At 43.5% G+C, this 16,463-nt stretch overlaps 1 protein-coding gene across 3 annotated transcripts in view; it reads right to left on the bottom strand.

Annotated features, from left to right (window-relative positions):
• SUSD6 (sushi domain containing 6) overlaps positions 1-16,463 on the bottom strand; it is an 83,173-nt gene that overhangs the window by 25,326 nt on the left and 41,384 nt on the right. The gene's annotated exons all lie outside the window — the stretch shown is intronic.

Below are 16,463 nucleotides of genomic sequence, written 5' to 3'. Positions count from 1 at the left end.
ATGGTGTCAGACCGTATATAACCCCCACGGAAACTTGACACCTACTCAGTATGTGGCCTTCTCTATTTACTGGCAATGCAAATAACTGGAGAGTGGGTTTTGGAAAGAAGGCAGGTAACCCTAGCTATAGGCAAACTTGCTTTGTGACTGGGGCATGGCTGGCAAGAGGCATTGAGGTCTGGTGGGATGCTGCTGCTATTTGGATTTACCAGTCACAGTAAACATCATCAGTTCTGGCAGAACAGCCAGGGTCCCACACATTCCACCCACTCAAATTCTGCTGCAGATCAAAAGCCACATGGAAAGTAAATGGCACCTTAGTATAATCCTTACAAATGCAGTGTATAAAAGAACTCAGGTTTTCTACCACCTCTTTTGAAAAGACAGTCTCATTATACAAATGTAATAGCTTCCCAGTACCTACCAAGAGTGCTTTAAGCAACTTAATAAGTATAAATTAACAAACTGTCAAAAGCATACCTAGCAGCAAACAAAATCTTCCTTTCAGACTAAGCTCCTCATCCCAAACACCCACAAGGTAAACAGCACTGAACTCAAGCCACAATTGGGAATTTGTTCAAAAGCACAAAGCTCCTTCCACAGTTGGCAAGAAAAGTGCTCAGCAATAATATGCAGAAGCAGCTCTCACCCTTTGAAATACTGCTTGCCCTTTGACGCTTTCACTATAGCCATTGGAATCAAAGCACAGGCAAGTCAAAATATCCAGCTGAAAAAGCACATCATAAAATAAGGTTAGAAGTAGCAACTGCCAAGACACCATCCATTTTAGCTCTAGATGCCTGACAAAAACAAAAGAAGAGATGAAATACTACTCCTTTTGTTTGACATAAAAAGAGATGATAAAACACACAACCCCAAACCCTGCAGTACAACTACTTTCAAAACAACCTTCACGTAAGCAACCAGATCACCTCAAGGACTGCTAAACTTCAACCCCTCCTCTCTGTACTTCACTGCTTTTGAGCAACAAAACCCAGAAAGCTATACATATTCTTTGCTTCTTATTCCTATTCCCTGGTAACCCAAGCAAGTTCTTCATTCAATACCACAAGCTAAAGCTTAAAAACCAAAGCCAAACAAAAAACAACCCCCAACAAAACAACAAGCAAGCAAAAATTCTCACATGCTTTATTATGCGTAGTGCTTTTTGCCTTTCCTGGTGTTTTTGATGGACAGCTGGCCTGACAGGTGCTCAACAGCCTTGGAGACAACTCCAGCCCCTACTGAGCCAGGCAAAATATACCCCACTGCTGACTTGGAGGTTATGGATCCTTACAACAGAAGCTGAGATTTTTTTAGTCGGGGACACTGCAGCTTTGTGCCTGGAACTAAGGCCCAGATACAAGGAGACCTGCTCCACCAATAGCTAACTTGAGGTCTTACCTTCCTGCCTCAGACTTCCTCTTTAAAGAGCTTTCCTGCCTGCCTCTGTGAATATTTGATTTCAGGTAGTCTAGAAAATCCAGTGTAACGATTTAAGGGTTTTGTCACCAATGTAATTATTTCAAATGACAAAGATGTACAGATTAATTTGACTGCTTCCACATCTGTGTAGGTTTCTACACAAAGAAACCCAACTCAGGTGCAGGATTTCACAGTTCAGTAATTCTTCCCCATAGGTCTCTCTGGCCTGGAGTTTACTTCATCCTTTATTGTCATAAACAGGACCAACACGAGGGGTAGGGATGCATATGTTGCATTACCATCTTGCAGTGGTACTGTCTGGTTTTAACTGAACAAGGCTCCTTCTGTACCAGCTGGATTTCATTATTTTTGACATTTCATTAAGTTTCATTTATTGTTCTAAGACACTTATTTGCTCAGCTCTCCCCAGTGGCTTCCTTCAGCTGTATCTTATCTATACAGCATCATCAGTCATGTCAGAGCTTGCAAGGCCAGCAAGAGTATTTCTCAAGGCAACACACATTTAACAGGATAACAACAGTGTGGAAATGCTCAGTTGAGTTTTGGCTGCATGAAGTACCCAGAATCACACCTTTACAGTAGCATTTTCTCTGGATCTCTCTTGAATTCAAAAGGCCAAGCAAGACCCCGGGGGCTAGGACACTGCCTTATTGAAAACAGACTGTTGCAGGCCAGGTTCCTCCAGACAACTCAGCTGAGTTTCAGATGCTATTACAAAACCTGATTTCCTTGAATACCACAAGAGCCAAAACAACATGAAACCATTTTTATTGCTTGTTGTCCTATGCACTTTCCAGACATCATTTACAGGATCAAGTTGAAGAAATTTCAAGTCCCTCTTAAGCTTCTTAACAGTTTGGCATCCTCCTTCCTAGAGTCCTGCTTCTCCTCACAGTCCTCTTCCATCAAACATGCATGAGGAAGTTCTTGCTCAGCTCTAGCATTCTCTCACATCAGACAAGATTTTCAACTCCTGTTTCAATAGCTAGCTCCATAAAAGAGGATGCTATGGTTATCTGGGTTTTCAGGGGAAGGTGTTGAGTGGGATTTTTTTTTTTTTTTGCTTTATTACTTTAGTTTTCTGGTTGTTATTAGGTGGGTTGGTTTTTTTTAAGCATTTACCCACAAGAACAGGTTTTGTACATTTCAGTGATATTTAGTGGATAACAACAGTGTTCTTGCTCCTTTTTATCTGAATTGTCTGTCCAGCAGAACATTTCAAATTTGGTTTTGAGAGCTGCAGAACCTAAATGGACATTTTGTCATGTCATGATAGCAGCTCAATTCTACAGTATTCTGAGAAACAGAAGGGGGTGGATGGACAGATTACTCCAAAAGACAAATAATTGTTTACAGGAAAATTATTTAATTCCCTATCACATAAAAATCCCTTCCACTACTCTGGTCAACACAGAATACATATGTATAGACACTGATCTAGCAGGCAGATTTCATAACCACCTTCTGATTCAGGCTTTGGAAGGGAAACATTAAGCAAAAGCAACCAAGACAGTAGGAGAAGTTACAGCCTGTCAGCTAAAGGCAACATAATCTCTCCCAAAACATGCAAGAACAAAGCCATTTCAAGAAGTTCCTTACAGAGAATAAAGAGTTTTTCAGATGGTCCCCAGGGAAGAATGCAGTACAGGAAGCTGTTGCAGCATGCCTGAGTCCCACAGGAAGCGCTCTGCTGAGCACAAAGTGGGGAAAAATTCATGAGCATTCCCAGCTTCTGCAGAGCCAGGGCTGGAGCTCAGAGGAATGCTGAGAATACCCTGGGGACTCCCCAGCATTCACACAGCTGGACCCAGAACTACCTCCCACATCATCACATGAACACATGTGGAAGGAAGCAAATGCCCAAATCCCAGCTCCCCCCAGGTATCAGTGCTCTGATCTCATACCATCTCAGCATCACTTTTTCTCCAGTAAAAGTGCTTATACTATCAAACGCTGAAACCCGGGAAGGGCAAAGGTTATGCTGCTCTTTTTCTCTGTGTTCTCTCACCAGAGGCCTCAGTATTAGTACCATTGCCAAGGTGAAGTTTCTGCAGCTAGATTTCCCTCCCTGTACAGATCCAGCCACTGAACCTGCCTTACACACACCTTCCCAGGCCTCACTAAGCTTCTGCCCATGGAGCCTGGGTTCAAGCAGACATCTGCAGGCTGTGGGCACTGACTCAGCAAGCCTCATTTCTGTAAGAGGCAGCTCACAAGCAGATCATCTGCCTCAACACACAGAACATCCTAGAGCTTAAAAGCTGACCCCACGCATGTTCCCATTTTTTCAGGAAGATGAAGCAAGCACCACTTGCATGGGGCTCTCCAGGTCGAGGTTCAGTTTAAGCTTGCTTAGCTCTGCAGCAGAAAAGCAGCTGAGGGCCAAGCCACATGTGCAGGTCACTGATTCCAGCCCACTAAGTCACCATGTCTACATCTGAACACTTTCCATGCTAATGAATTCAACACCCCTACTGCTATTTCTCTGCTGTCATCCAGCCTTACCTCCATGTCTCCTACAGAACTCTGAGTCTCTCTATGCTCCATAAATTTCCTGAACTGCAAAGTCTCTCCTCCTCATTTAAACAGATGATTCACAAAGTTAATGCATTTTTTTCTCCCTTCTCTGTACAACAGATGTTTGAATTTCTCCCATCGCACTCTCTAGATGGTAGTTGGGTAGGGAGGCAATAAGCCACCAAGCATTATGGCCAGATGGAGTTTACAAGTTGACACAAACAAAGACTCCAGACACAGCAAAAATAAACAGTACACAGATAGTGCCTCTATACCAACTGTTTCCAAGATGCAATAATTCTCTGTAAGGCTATACCATGATGTCTCTTCAGCTCCTCAGCAGACCTCAGTCTATCAGAAGGGTTTGGTGAAAATGCCCAGACAGCTTGCATGTTCCTTGGCAGAGGAGGGAAAGCTTTCCATGTAACTTTGAGATCCGCTTACTGTACAGTTCAGCCTCTTGCCAGTTAGCGAAGTTTCTCACACAAAGGAAATGAAAGACTCAAAGAAATCATGCTAAAAATAGCAGAAATGCTGCCTCCCCCCCACCAAGACACATACTTGGGAACTCACAACTGTGTATGCAGACTCCTTGAGAATACTTAAATAACAGATAGGGATGCCTTATGCCTGAGAGCTAGTGGGACGAGCCAGCAGGGAGAGAGGTTATTTTGAAGATAAACGAGCATCCGAACTGGAAAATAGAGTTCCAGACGTTAAAAAACAAACCAACAACAAATCAGTTATTGTTCTGTAGCTGATCTCATACACCAACACAGAATTTCAGAGAACAGCACCTGCATTTGATCAGGAAGAATAAGCATTACAGGGGAAGTAACGTAAACGGAAACTGGAGTGCTCCAAACTCAAACTTGATCACTTATGTCAAGCTTGCTAGGAAGATAGTATCTTCAACACATACTGTTCATCCATAGGCTTCCTAGAAGGTAAGTATTGACAAGCCATTCTGATACTAAAAGACAGAAACAGTAGCTCCTTCAGCAGAGCCTTCCTGGTTTTGTTCATTTGTTCCCCCATCTCCTCCATATTATTTGGGGAAAATGGGATTTGAGTTTTTTTTAGGGGAAGGAAATAACAGGAACCCCAGTCTTAGTAGTAAAGCAACAAGTACTGCAGAGCCCTGCTCAGCAGGCATCAGGGAGCTACCAGGACAAGAGGTGGTATAGGAATCCACAGCCTGTTCTTGCAAACTTAGGGTATTTTTCCTTTATTCCTATCTCCTCCACACCCCTACAATTTGCTCAGCTCATAGGAGTTATTCCTCTCACCACATATATCCCATCAAGGACAGGCACTGTCAGAACTTTCCTCCCATTGCCAACATAATTACAGTCAAAGATTGCCCAAGGCTGTTGGCATTCAGTTTCACAGTGATGATCATGTCAGACAGCCTGCAGTGCCATCCTTTATGCTGCCCCTTGTCCACTCCTGCTTTTTCTATTCACTTTTTAGAAAAGCCTACTTTAGCCACACTTAGGATCTAGGATACTACTCATCAGAACAGCTATATTCTGGCAGCTGACAGCAGAGGACAATATTCCTAGGAAACAGCTCAGACTTAGTAGAATGTAGATTAAATTCAAGAAAGACAAGAGAAGCATTAGAAGTATCTGCTTCCCAGGCAAACTTCCTCAAAATAATTTGTATGCTCCATCAGTACTGAAATACTGAGCAATCCAAATTAAACTGAGAGTTTCTGTGTCCCCTCCTCCCAAATTACTGCTCTCTCATCTGAGCTCTCGACTGGATTATGACCACTCATTTTCCAGCTAACACCACATTCCCTCTGTGCATGCACACAAGAGCCTTCTAAAACCTCACCAAAAAAAATCTTATGTTAGAATCAAAGTACAAAAACTTCTGCAAACCCACTAGATCAGATCTTTACTTACATGAAGCAGCTAGGGACTTTGAAGTCACTGCTTCTTAAATACATGTTCAAGACCTAGCACTACCAAGAAACAGATTTTCGTTCTCCCAAAAGGTTACCCAGCAACAAACCTTAAAATAGGTTCTCATTTCTGATGCTGCAATTGTGCAAAAGGCCATTTTATGGCAAAACACCATTGCACTCCACCCACTCTCACCAGAAGTAAAGGCAACTTCCCGAGAAGTATAAACAGAATTTAATGCTTGGACAACCACAGGGTTCAACCAAAACCAAACCTGCTGCTCTTCTCCATTCTGTCTCTCTCTCTTTTTTTTTTCTTTTTTTATCTTGCCTGATGACTAAGAAGTCATCCAAGCACTGGGATAAATGATCTGGGTCACACTTGACTTTTTCTCCCTTTTTCCTTCCCCTTTGGTATGGCTTCATTGATAAAGTGGATGAAAGTGCCTGTCTTGTACTAAATGCCATGATCTCTTTTCACAGCCCTGCCCCCCACAAGAATCAGAACTTAAAGCCATGGAAGCAAATCACATGAAAACACAACCTACTTATTGCACAGAGCTGTCACTGTCACTCTTACTCTCAGGCATGGATGAGACAATCAGACAGTTGACATTTACTCTTTAGCTCAGAAGGTAAACAGAAATCAAGTTTCAGTATCTCTTCCCCTGCTCTGGAAGGACACTGATCTCACTCCACCCTGCAACAACCCTTCTGAGGTAACATCACAGGGAAGAGCAAACTACCCAACTGCACATCTCTCTTTTCTTTCAGTAACTGGGCTCCTCTTAAACTCCTCATCAGCAATGAAGGTCATTTCAGTGTGTAAGAATATAGGGGAATACTCTCATTGAAGTGTAAGAGGCAGTTTGTGATCATACCTTCTTACTCAGGGGCACACACCTCTGCCAGTCACAGAAACTGCGTGCACTGGAAAGCCAAAACACATTTCAAGCTCCACCTTAATACAACTAAAGCAGTTTGAAAGTAAGAAGCTGTCATCATGTGGCAGGCAGAAATATGTGGATTTTACTATGTGCTCTGAAGCTCACTGCTTGGAAACTTCTAACCCCAGTCTAGCACATTTACTAGCAACAGATTTTCAGTCTAGACTCTGCAAAAAGCTTACAGAAAAGGAGTTTTTCCATAACAATGCTCCATTCTGAGAGGAGGTCATACAACTGCATGTACAAAATCAGGACATATTAAGAGACCTATCACTCCTCAGCAGAAATGGTTACAAACATTCAAAACCAAGGTTCACAGCAATGGGAACATAACATGGAAATCCTCTTGAGTAATCACAACCTATTAGGCTGAAGTTAGGTCCGGTCTAGAAGTGCAAAATACCTTCACAGACAGAACTATGTTGTGGTTAAGAAAATGTCCAGGGCTGTAGTAGCCCACAGGAATTCGAAGACTGGTTTTGCATGGGGTGCACCTAGGACAAGAATGATCAGCTACAATTTTGTTCTACAGGATCTGTACTGGCTGCAGTCAGGGAAAATACTTGTTCCATGGTTGAGCACCTGATGAGACTGACCAAAACCATAGCAAGTTACTCTCAAATAGACTTCTTGACGACCTAAAAGGGTCACTAAGAAAGCCAGAAGGAACTGCCCTCATTGCTCCATAAAACTGCTTTATTCAGCATATTTTCTAATAAATCCTGCCCTGAGAAGCCCTCCTACTGGGTCTCTTGCTACTGCTGAAGATAGCAGAAAAGCCTGTTGCTGCTGGGCAAACTGGGAACACAGAAGCATCTTTCCAGGCAGAACTGCAGTGAGAGAATTTAAGCTCCCCTGCATCTGTATTCAAGGCCTACACAGCTCTGGCAACATCTGTTCTCATCACAGAATTGGGAACGATGGAAATCGGAAGCTCTCTTGTACTGCTAGTAGATTTTTAGTACAGATAATTAGTATTGTCCGGGGGTCCACACCACCAAGAAGAAATTAAAATGGCTCTGTCCTGCCTTTCTGAAACAACTCAAGAGTGGGCAGCCAACACTGCAAATGAAGGCAATTAATTCATACCTTCTTCCACATGCTGCCTCAATCTGCTTATTCATCAAGTAATCTTTGGAGAAAGCTAGCTTCAGTTTCTCTCTGTGGATTTCCAGATGCTACTGAAACCAAACTGCACCATCAAAAAGGGAGCAATTCCTGACACAAGCTTTATTACACAGAGATCCTTTTCTGGCATTCTGCCCTACCTCCTTTCTCCCACCTCATGCACTCTTGCTGCTAGTTACACAGAACACCATTAATCTGCTCAGCCATTTCCTCTCCATATTTGTCTCTATTTCATGCTGACAGGAACAAAAGAAAGAACAGCTTTATTATAAGGACGTATTTGAAAGCCAGTATCTTGCTTGCTTCCCTGCATTTTGAATTGCATCTTCTTGCTCTGGTTTCTCCCCTTCCAGTACATCAGAGGTATATTAATTCAGTTCTCTAAATTCTACATTGCATTCGCAACAGGGGATCTTCAATTATTTCTACTGAATCGCCTCTTTTTCTTTTAAAATGTGTAGTCTTGTTAAAAGTACATTTCAATAAAGCCCCAAGTTTGCTACTAGCTAGTTCCAAGTAATTAAATTCATTATTCCAAACAGGGAGCAAGGGAAATATAGCTACTTCTTCATGCTCTTTCCCCTCCTCTTATTCTATAATAATTATTAATGCTCTTATCTCACTAAGTACTATAACCAGCACTTACTCATTCTAGTTTTTGCTGTCCTTATTTCTCTTGCAAGCCTAAACCCATTAATTGCCTTGAAATGGGAAGCAAAGACAGAAGGTTCCCCTCACCCCAGTACCTAAAATTTCATCAGCCATCACAAGCCATGCTGTTTGTTTGCTGCATTCTTTAGTTCATAAGTTTTTGGTTCACAGCATTCAGATTTACAGTTTTACTTCTTCTCCAGTCTGCTTCTGCCATAATACTAAATATTTCATTTCTATTGTCACTACCAGAATAGGAGTTTCAAAAAGAGGACGCAGAAGTTCATGCATCACAAAAATCAGTCAAAGATGCACAGCAGCTAAGTTAAACTGCAAATTCAAAAGCCTGTCCAGCTAGAGGTGGTTGCGGAGTGGCTCAGTGACTAACTTCCCAAGAGCTGGCAGATTTGCATAGCTGGTGCATTTGCAGAAAGAGAAAAGGGAGAGGACAAGACAGTGACCACAGCAACTTGCAGCTCTGCCACCCTGTGCTTTCTGTCCAGCTCACTTAAAGCACTGGGCACCCAAAAGCTCCAGAGTATCTAATGTTTAAGGCACCTCATCCTTACTGAAGGGTATAGACAGTTGTGTGGTCTACAAAAATAAGCAGATTAAAACAGGTCTGGAAACTGGTGGAGTCAGAAATATGCTGAATTGGCACACACCTTAGCAGCAGCCACCACACTGCTGGAAGGCCTTCCACAGTTCCTGTTTTCTTGTGAAGAAGTTAAAAGCCTCCCTCAGCATACCAAATTATCTTCGGTTGGAAGACACCTTCAAGATGGTCTAGTCCAACCTTTGGTCCTGCACCTCGAGGTCACCACTAAACCATGTCCCGAAGCAGCAGGTCCACACACTGCTGTTTAAATACCTCCAGGCATGGTGACTCCACCACTGCCCTGTGCAGACCATTCCAACATTTGATAACCCTTTCAGTGAAGAAATATTTCCTAATATCCAGCCTAAACCTCCCTTGGTGCAGCCTGCATCCATTTCCTCTAGTCGCCTGCCACCAGGGAGAAAAAGCTATCCCCCTCCTTGTTCCAACCTCCTCTCAAATAGCTATAGAGAACAATAAGGTCTCCCCTCAGCCTCCTTTTCTCCAAGCTGAACAACCCTAGCTCTCCCAGCTGCTCCTCATACAAGGAAGTACCATGCACTATGTTTACAGATGAAACTACTTCTGCTCCTGCTTGGTGCCCTGATGTACAGTTTATCTATGGCCCAGGCTTGCCATCTCTGAGGAGGAGCTACACAGTTCTTCCAGCTAGTCTCTGGCTGTTTGCCCCACTGCAGGAGCTGTGACTCAGAGGCCTGACTCCCGGCTGCACCCAGCAGCACCCACATCCAAGGGACAACTGTGACTCCAGCCAGCACTGCTTTGCAAAATGTTTGGTGAACCATATCCTACGTGAACACACAAGGGCAGTCCAGTCCTTATGAGCACACAGAGATCAAAGCCTGGGAACACTTCAACCTACACATATAAAAATATCTCTTCAAAATATACCTTTCCATCCTTATTCAACATTTCAATACACATAGCACCACCAATACTGCTCAGGATGAAGCTCCAGGCAACCATCAGCATTTTCTGCTTACATGCCTTCCAGTCATGCTCATACACTGAAGCCAAGTGACTCTTATTTGAATACCGTAGGACAGCTACTAATTTTAGGGCCCATACATAGTTAAACCCTGTTGACTCTCTCTGGCAGCCAATTCCCCTTCTTCTCTTGACACAGGGACCAGAGGACCAATATGCCTGGCTTGGCTTTCTTGTGGAAATGGAAAGAAGATAGCAACTGTGGGTATTTTCCTCTAGCCCAGTGCATATAGAGTCTTAATGAAAGTTTACAACAGAAGGATTATCTGAAAAGGAAAGTGAACACAGAATCACAGAATGGTTTGGGTTGGAAGGAACTTTAAAGATTATCTAGTTCCAAACCCCTGTCACCAACAGGGACACTCTCCACTAGACCAGGTTAAACTTAGTGAAAAAAGAACAACTGAACAATGATCCAAGGTAAGGGTACCACACCAGAGTTTTAAGAGTCAGGAGTTAAGTTTCCTCAGAGAAATTACTAGTTTTAAACAAGACCTTCTATAAACAGTCATTTTCCCAAGGAAGTGCCCTGAAATCCTGTGCCTGGACACAAAGCAGGTTTTAGTACCACAAGAGGTGTGGAAGGCAGACAAAGAATAGGATGCACATGATGCCCAATTACTTTTGCTGAAACACACAAGACAACCCAGTATCATTACCTGAACTTCTTCCTGCAAGCATGACTTCATACAGTTGTGATCTCAACGCAGACCCTTTAATTGAAATTTTCCACTAGGAAATTCTCAGTCAGTCACTCTAAATTGGCAAATAAAAGAACGCTATCAGCAGTAATTTTAGATCTACCAGCCCACATTTAGGCCAATGAGCAACTATTTTCCTCACAACAGCAACAACCCACTTTAACGTGGTGTGGCCACCTCAATAACCCTTCAGTATCCACATGAAAATAAATAAATAAATAAGTGGGGGTTGGGGAAGAGGCAGAGAGTCAGAAAGCAGCTTTTCAAGTAACAGAAAATAATATCCTCCCCTCAGAAGCTGTGGGCTGTGGTAATCCCCTTTTTGAAATGCTAATGTCATTACAACCATAGCACCAGAAGACAAGCAGTGGGGTCTGGGTGACAGAGCCTTCTCTGTGCCCTTACACAGATGATTTAAGCTGGGCCTTTTGTAACTCTCCTCCCTGAAGCTCCCTGCCCGGCATCATGCTTGACAGGAGCTGCAGCTGCCATCCGACCCTCCCGAGGAGCAGGGGTGGAAAGATCAAGCTGATGAATTCATGCATGCGAGGAGGGGGCCCCGGGCGCAGAAGCTGTACACTGTGGCCTTGTGCTCTCCAAAGGCACACACGAGGACAAAGATGAGCTCAGGGGAGACTTGAAAAAAAGCAAAGCAAGAGGTCCCTAACTGCCTTCTTGCTACTGCTAAACAATTGCACAACGGTAAAAATTGTTACAGCTCCTCTTTAAATTGGGCACAACAAATACTGGTATAGGAAAGCACAGCTTAAAGAAACCAAATCAACATAAATACATCCTCAAAACCCCAGGAGTCAGCTCAGCCTTGGGGAGGAATCCCTTCAACAGAGAAAGCTACTCCAAAAGGATGCAGTGCAGTTAACTTCTCTGCAAAAGCAACTGGAACTAGTGGCTGAGGGGAGATCAGAGTCCAGACTGGGCACCTCAAGTTTCATCCTGCCACAGTGCACAACTGACAGGTGGTTACCAGAGGTCTTGCTAGTTTTGTTTCCAATTTAGTGTGCAGTTTTCATTGCTTCTGATAACAGTCAGAAATCCAATTAACTTTAAATTTATAACCACAAAAGCTTCAGTTCCGCAGGCACCCTCCCTTGATACTAACTAACCAATGTCACAACAAAAATTCCCTCCACTTTAAGTGACTAATTAAGAGATCAGTGGATGGAAACAGACTTAGTGATAGATCTTTCCCTGCTGTCAAGAGGATGCAGAACAGACATTCATTTTTACCCTCTCAAATCCCTCCATGGCACCTAACATAGCCAAGCATAAAATACTCCTCACCTGCCTCAGACAAGTGGCAGGTAGCCAGAGGTATGCAGTAAAATGGTTAAGTCTGTAGTCAGAGAATGAATCTCTTCACAACACCCCTAATTAGCAGCTTCCACCAGCCTCTCAGTTTTAGTGACAGCAAGGATGCTAAAAGCAGTCCTACCTAAAAGCACGTACCCGGTGACAGTCTGCAGGGTCCCTTTTCCCCCATGCCACTGCTCACTCAAGGACTCAACTCCAGCATAGGATCAGCTCATGACTAGGAGGAGCTGGTTAAAGAAGTACCAAACATGACCAAGGCAAGAAGAAAAGAAGAAAAAAAAAAAAAAAACAGTTCTCTGAAAAGGTGATCCAGCCCTGAGGAGTCTCCACAGCTGGAGGGCAAATGCAAAGAGGCAGTCAGTTCTCCAGGGTGCTAAGAGAAGGCAGAACTTCTCACAGGGGCTGTACTTGAAATGTGCTTGCCCACCAGAGGCACTGCCTTACACCAGCAGACAATGATCTGGCCACTATTAAACACACCTCCTTTTCTACTCAGCAGAAGTGCACTGCCTCAGACCAAACTTGCTGAGTATTTTTCAATACTGCTTCAGTGACAAAATTGAGCCAGGATCCTGCACCAATAGAGAGCTCAGCTCTCCCAGTGCTGTACATCTCCACTAACTATTCCAAAAGTGCAGTCTAGTTGAGTAAACACAATAAACTGTCACAGAGAACTTGTATTTGATAAGTAAATACAAATTAAAGTGGGGAGGTCCAAAAGCTGGCTCAAGAACTCTGCAGCATCAGGTAAGTCTTCTGAAGATAGATCTCCAAGATGCTGGTGGTCCAGAAGAGAGGCAGGCACCTGAAGTCCCCAAATACTCTGGTAGCTTCATTCCACACATGCAGTGACACGCAGACCCCACCTAGAAAGCATCACCACCAGCACAGAGTGGTAGGTGGGTGTTGACAGGGATCCAGCACCTAGCAGCTTTAATAGGTTTATCACATTGTTTACAGGAAGGGCTCCTCTACCATGAGTGTAGCAGCCAAAACAAATACAGGATGGAAGAGGACAACAAATCAGCTTTTAACTATAAATCTGAACACAAAGAACAGCAGGACAGTCATGGATATTTCTCTAAACATGGCACCAACTTTCACTTGAAATTCCTGTGTCTTGTTACATAGTTGCTCCACAGTGTTTTGTTGTTTCTCTCTCCCTTCCCAAATCCCCAAGCCTGATGATACAGCACCTGTAGGCAGACAAGACCAGTAACTGGCATCTTCACCCTGCTCTGCTCCTGCCCTGAGGAGATTCCTGCCCTGAAGCTGCAGTCCCTGGAGGGCACACGCACTTTGTAACCCTCAAGTTCTTAAACAGTCTGCCAGTGTCTCAGTCAGTTCTGTTGCATAGATAAAAGCCTCAAAAGCCCAATGTCGTAAGGGCATATTCTACATCAACACCTAACCATTAAAAAAAATAAACACAGCCGTATTTCCACAAAAGTCTTCCCTCCCAAGGTTATACTATTCTCAACCATTCTGATCTGCTTGCACAACTAAAACACTCCCTTATTTCAGGGCTTACTTAATCAAGCCATTCACCAGCTGACTTCTTTAACCACCAGGATCTTTTTCACAACTCCACCTATGGACACCGTCACCACTCTGTTTTGCTATGCTACTGCTCCACTTTGCCCTCACATTCCTAGAATCTTGTTCTCTCCAGCAATCTGTTTGTTTCTAGTCCTTTTCTTTGCCTGAAGTCTCTCCAGACAACTCCATTTCCCTCAAAATATCTTATAGTTCTATCTAAATCAGAAAAACATCTCCTATTGCCTCAGCAGCTGACATCTCTGCTAAAGAAAAATAGAAGAAAACACAACGTTGCCTAAAACTTTTTAAGACCACAAAACAGTGTTATTCTCTCTGATGCATAGTTTTAAGGGTGCCTAAGCATATGTCTATATGCTTGCTATGCACTGTGTTGGGTTTTTCTCACCACATAGATGGTGTTCCTTTAAGGCAGAAAGCCAGCAGTGGCCTCTGGCTTTCTAGTTTCTGTATGTGTCAGGCCTACCACATTCCTTCCTTGTCTGAGGGTTGGACTCAAGACAACACCCACCAGAGGTGCTTATCTCACTCTACATCCGTGCAGTATTTTTCAAATCAGACATGCTTCTCCCTTTGCTGACAGGGTAAAAGATATACCTCAAAAGCAGCAGCAATGTTTCTTTCTGCTCTCAAAAAAGAAGCATTTCCCCCACTGCATTAAGATACCTGCCTAGATCTAAAATGGAGAACCCAGAGGTTCCGTTATTTGGGTTCTGCTTCCCCGGAAATGCTTCTTACCATGCCAAGGGGACAAATGCTCTTATCCTTGCATTCATGATATGGGCCCTACAGGGAAGAAACACAAGAGGCATCTCCATCCAGCACCAGCCAGTACACAAGCAGTGAGGAAGCATGCCCACAGCCTTTAGAGATTAGGTAGTCTTCTCAGTGCAGAAACTCCACAAGTTCCCCTCCCCCTTCCATTATAAAAAGATCACTGTACTTGCTGGGCCAAAAAGCTCCTTTTATTATTCACAGTTCAGCAGCAAGCCTCCTCTAGCCCAATCCACCTAGCACATCCTACAACTTATCTAAGCAGCTCCATACCTAAGGGGTTGCTTCAAATCCCTTCAACAACATCTGGAAGCAAGCAATTCACCAGTTCTCCAGCTCCAGTACAACACTTGGCAGAAGCAGAGCCTCAGGGGAATTCCTGCTTGCAGAGGGAGATGAACACACCCCAGAGGTTTCAGTTCATTAAAAGGAAAATAGTTTAAGATGTAGGTCAGTGCACACGGATTAACAGCTACAACCTCTTAAGACAATGCCATAATTCTGTCACTTGCTTCCAATTACTCTCATGAAGGCACAAGCATTTTTTGAGCTTGCTCTTCACCCACCTTCAGTAACCTACCTTCACTCTTGACTACCAACAGCTTGTTACCAGTGTTTTAGCAGTCCTTATATAAAACCCAGCAGTCTGTCAACATAGGGCCTTGACAGATTCAGCCACAAAAGCTGAAGGCTCTACAGTCTGCAGCTACTCACCCTGCCCTACCGCTTGTTTTCCACTTATCCATCTAAGCATACTGAGGACATATCTACTCCACAGCCTAACATACCACACACCAGCTATTCTAGCAGTACTTGCACAAGAGCCCAGGCTGAAGCTTGCCTCATTTCCAGAGAGGATTTACTCTTGTTCTGCCATCCCTCGCTGCAGAGTCAGTAACAGGCAGCACAAACAGGAGGTGGTAAGGTGCTTGTGCTGCTGCAGTTAACCCTCAGGCCTGGAGAAGCAATAGCAGACAGGGGTTGCACAGATGACACACTCCCAACATACCCTAAAAAGGCAATGCTTCAGCTGCAACAGTAGCCAGGTTAGGATACAAAAGGGACAAACTGAAAATGAATTGTCAAATGGCACAAGGTGATAGCAAGCAAAACATTCTTCTGTCCTACTGGGAGGACTTCTCCCATGAGACTAGGAACAACCCAAAACTTCCCAAATGATGGGCTCAAGAAAGAAAACAAACAAACAAACAAAAGCCACCAAGAACAAAACAAAAAAACCAAACAGGTGGAAGGACTTGGTGATAGAAGGAAGCTGCATACGAGGGCAGTCAATTCCATAAATTCAGCCTAGTGGGCAGGAGCCATCAAGGGACACCAGGATGGTGAGGAATCAGAACCTGGACTGAAATTCACAACTACTTTCTCTTGAAGAGCAAACCATGCCATTCAGCACACCTCCTGCTTTCCCATGAAACTTCTACCAGTTTCCCACTTTCTTATTCTAGCCCAAGAAGCTAAAGGGAGTTGGAACCAGACAACTCTTGAGTTACTTCCTAAAGCAGTTGATCTTCCTGCTAGCAACTGTGGCATGTGTGATAGTCCTGCCATGAATAAAATTCAGCCATTGGACAAAAACTCAAGATCCAGAGGATTTAATCATCTCTCTCTCTCTCTCTCACTCTCTCTCAACCAAAATTTGCTAAGTGGTAAAAATCCCCTCCCACATCTTTAAATACCTCATTACAAATTTATTCCCCTCAGGTTCTGCTCCTGGTTGGTTTGTTTGTTTACTTGTTTGAAGGAGAGGGAAAAGTTTAGTCTAAACAGATCAAATTCCACAGTTCAAGAAGGATTTAGACAACATTTATATATTTAGAACACAACCAAAATATGCTTCTCAATGTGTCCCAAAGTTATGTACATATACAAAC

This window comes from Indicator indicator, chromosome 4, assembly GCF_027791375.1.
Source record: "Indicator indicator isolate 239-I01 chromosome 4, UM_Iind_1.1, whole genome shotgun sequence".
Classification (NCBI taxonomy): domain Eukaryota; kingdom Metazoa; phylum Chordata; class Aves; order Piciformes; family Indicatoridae; genus Indicator; species Indicator indicator.
Note: the sequence above shows the minus strand (reverse complement) of the source record. Positions and strands in the feature narration are given on the sequence as shown.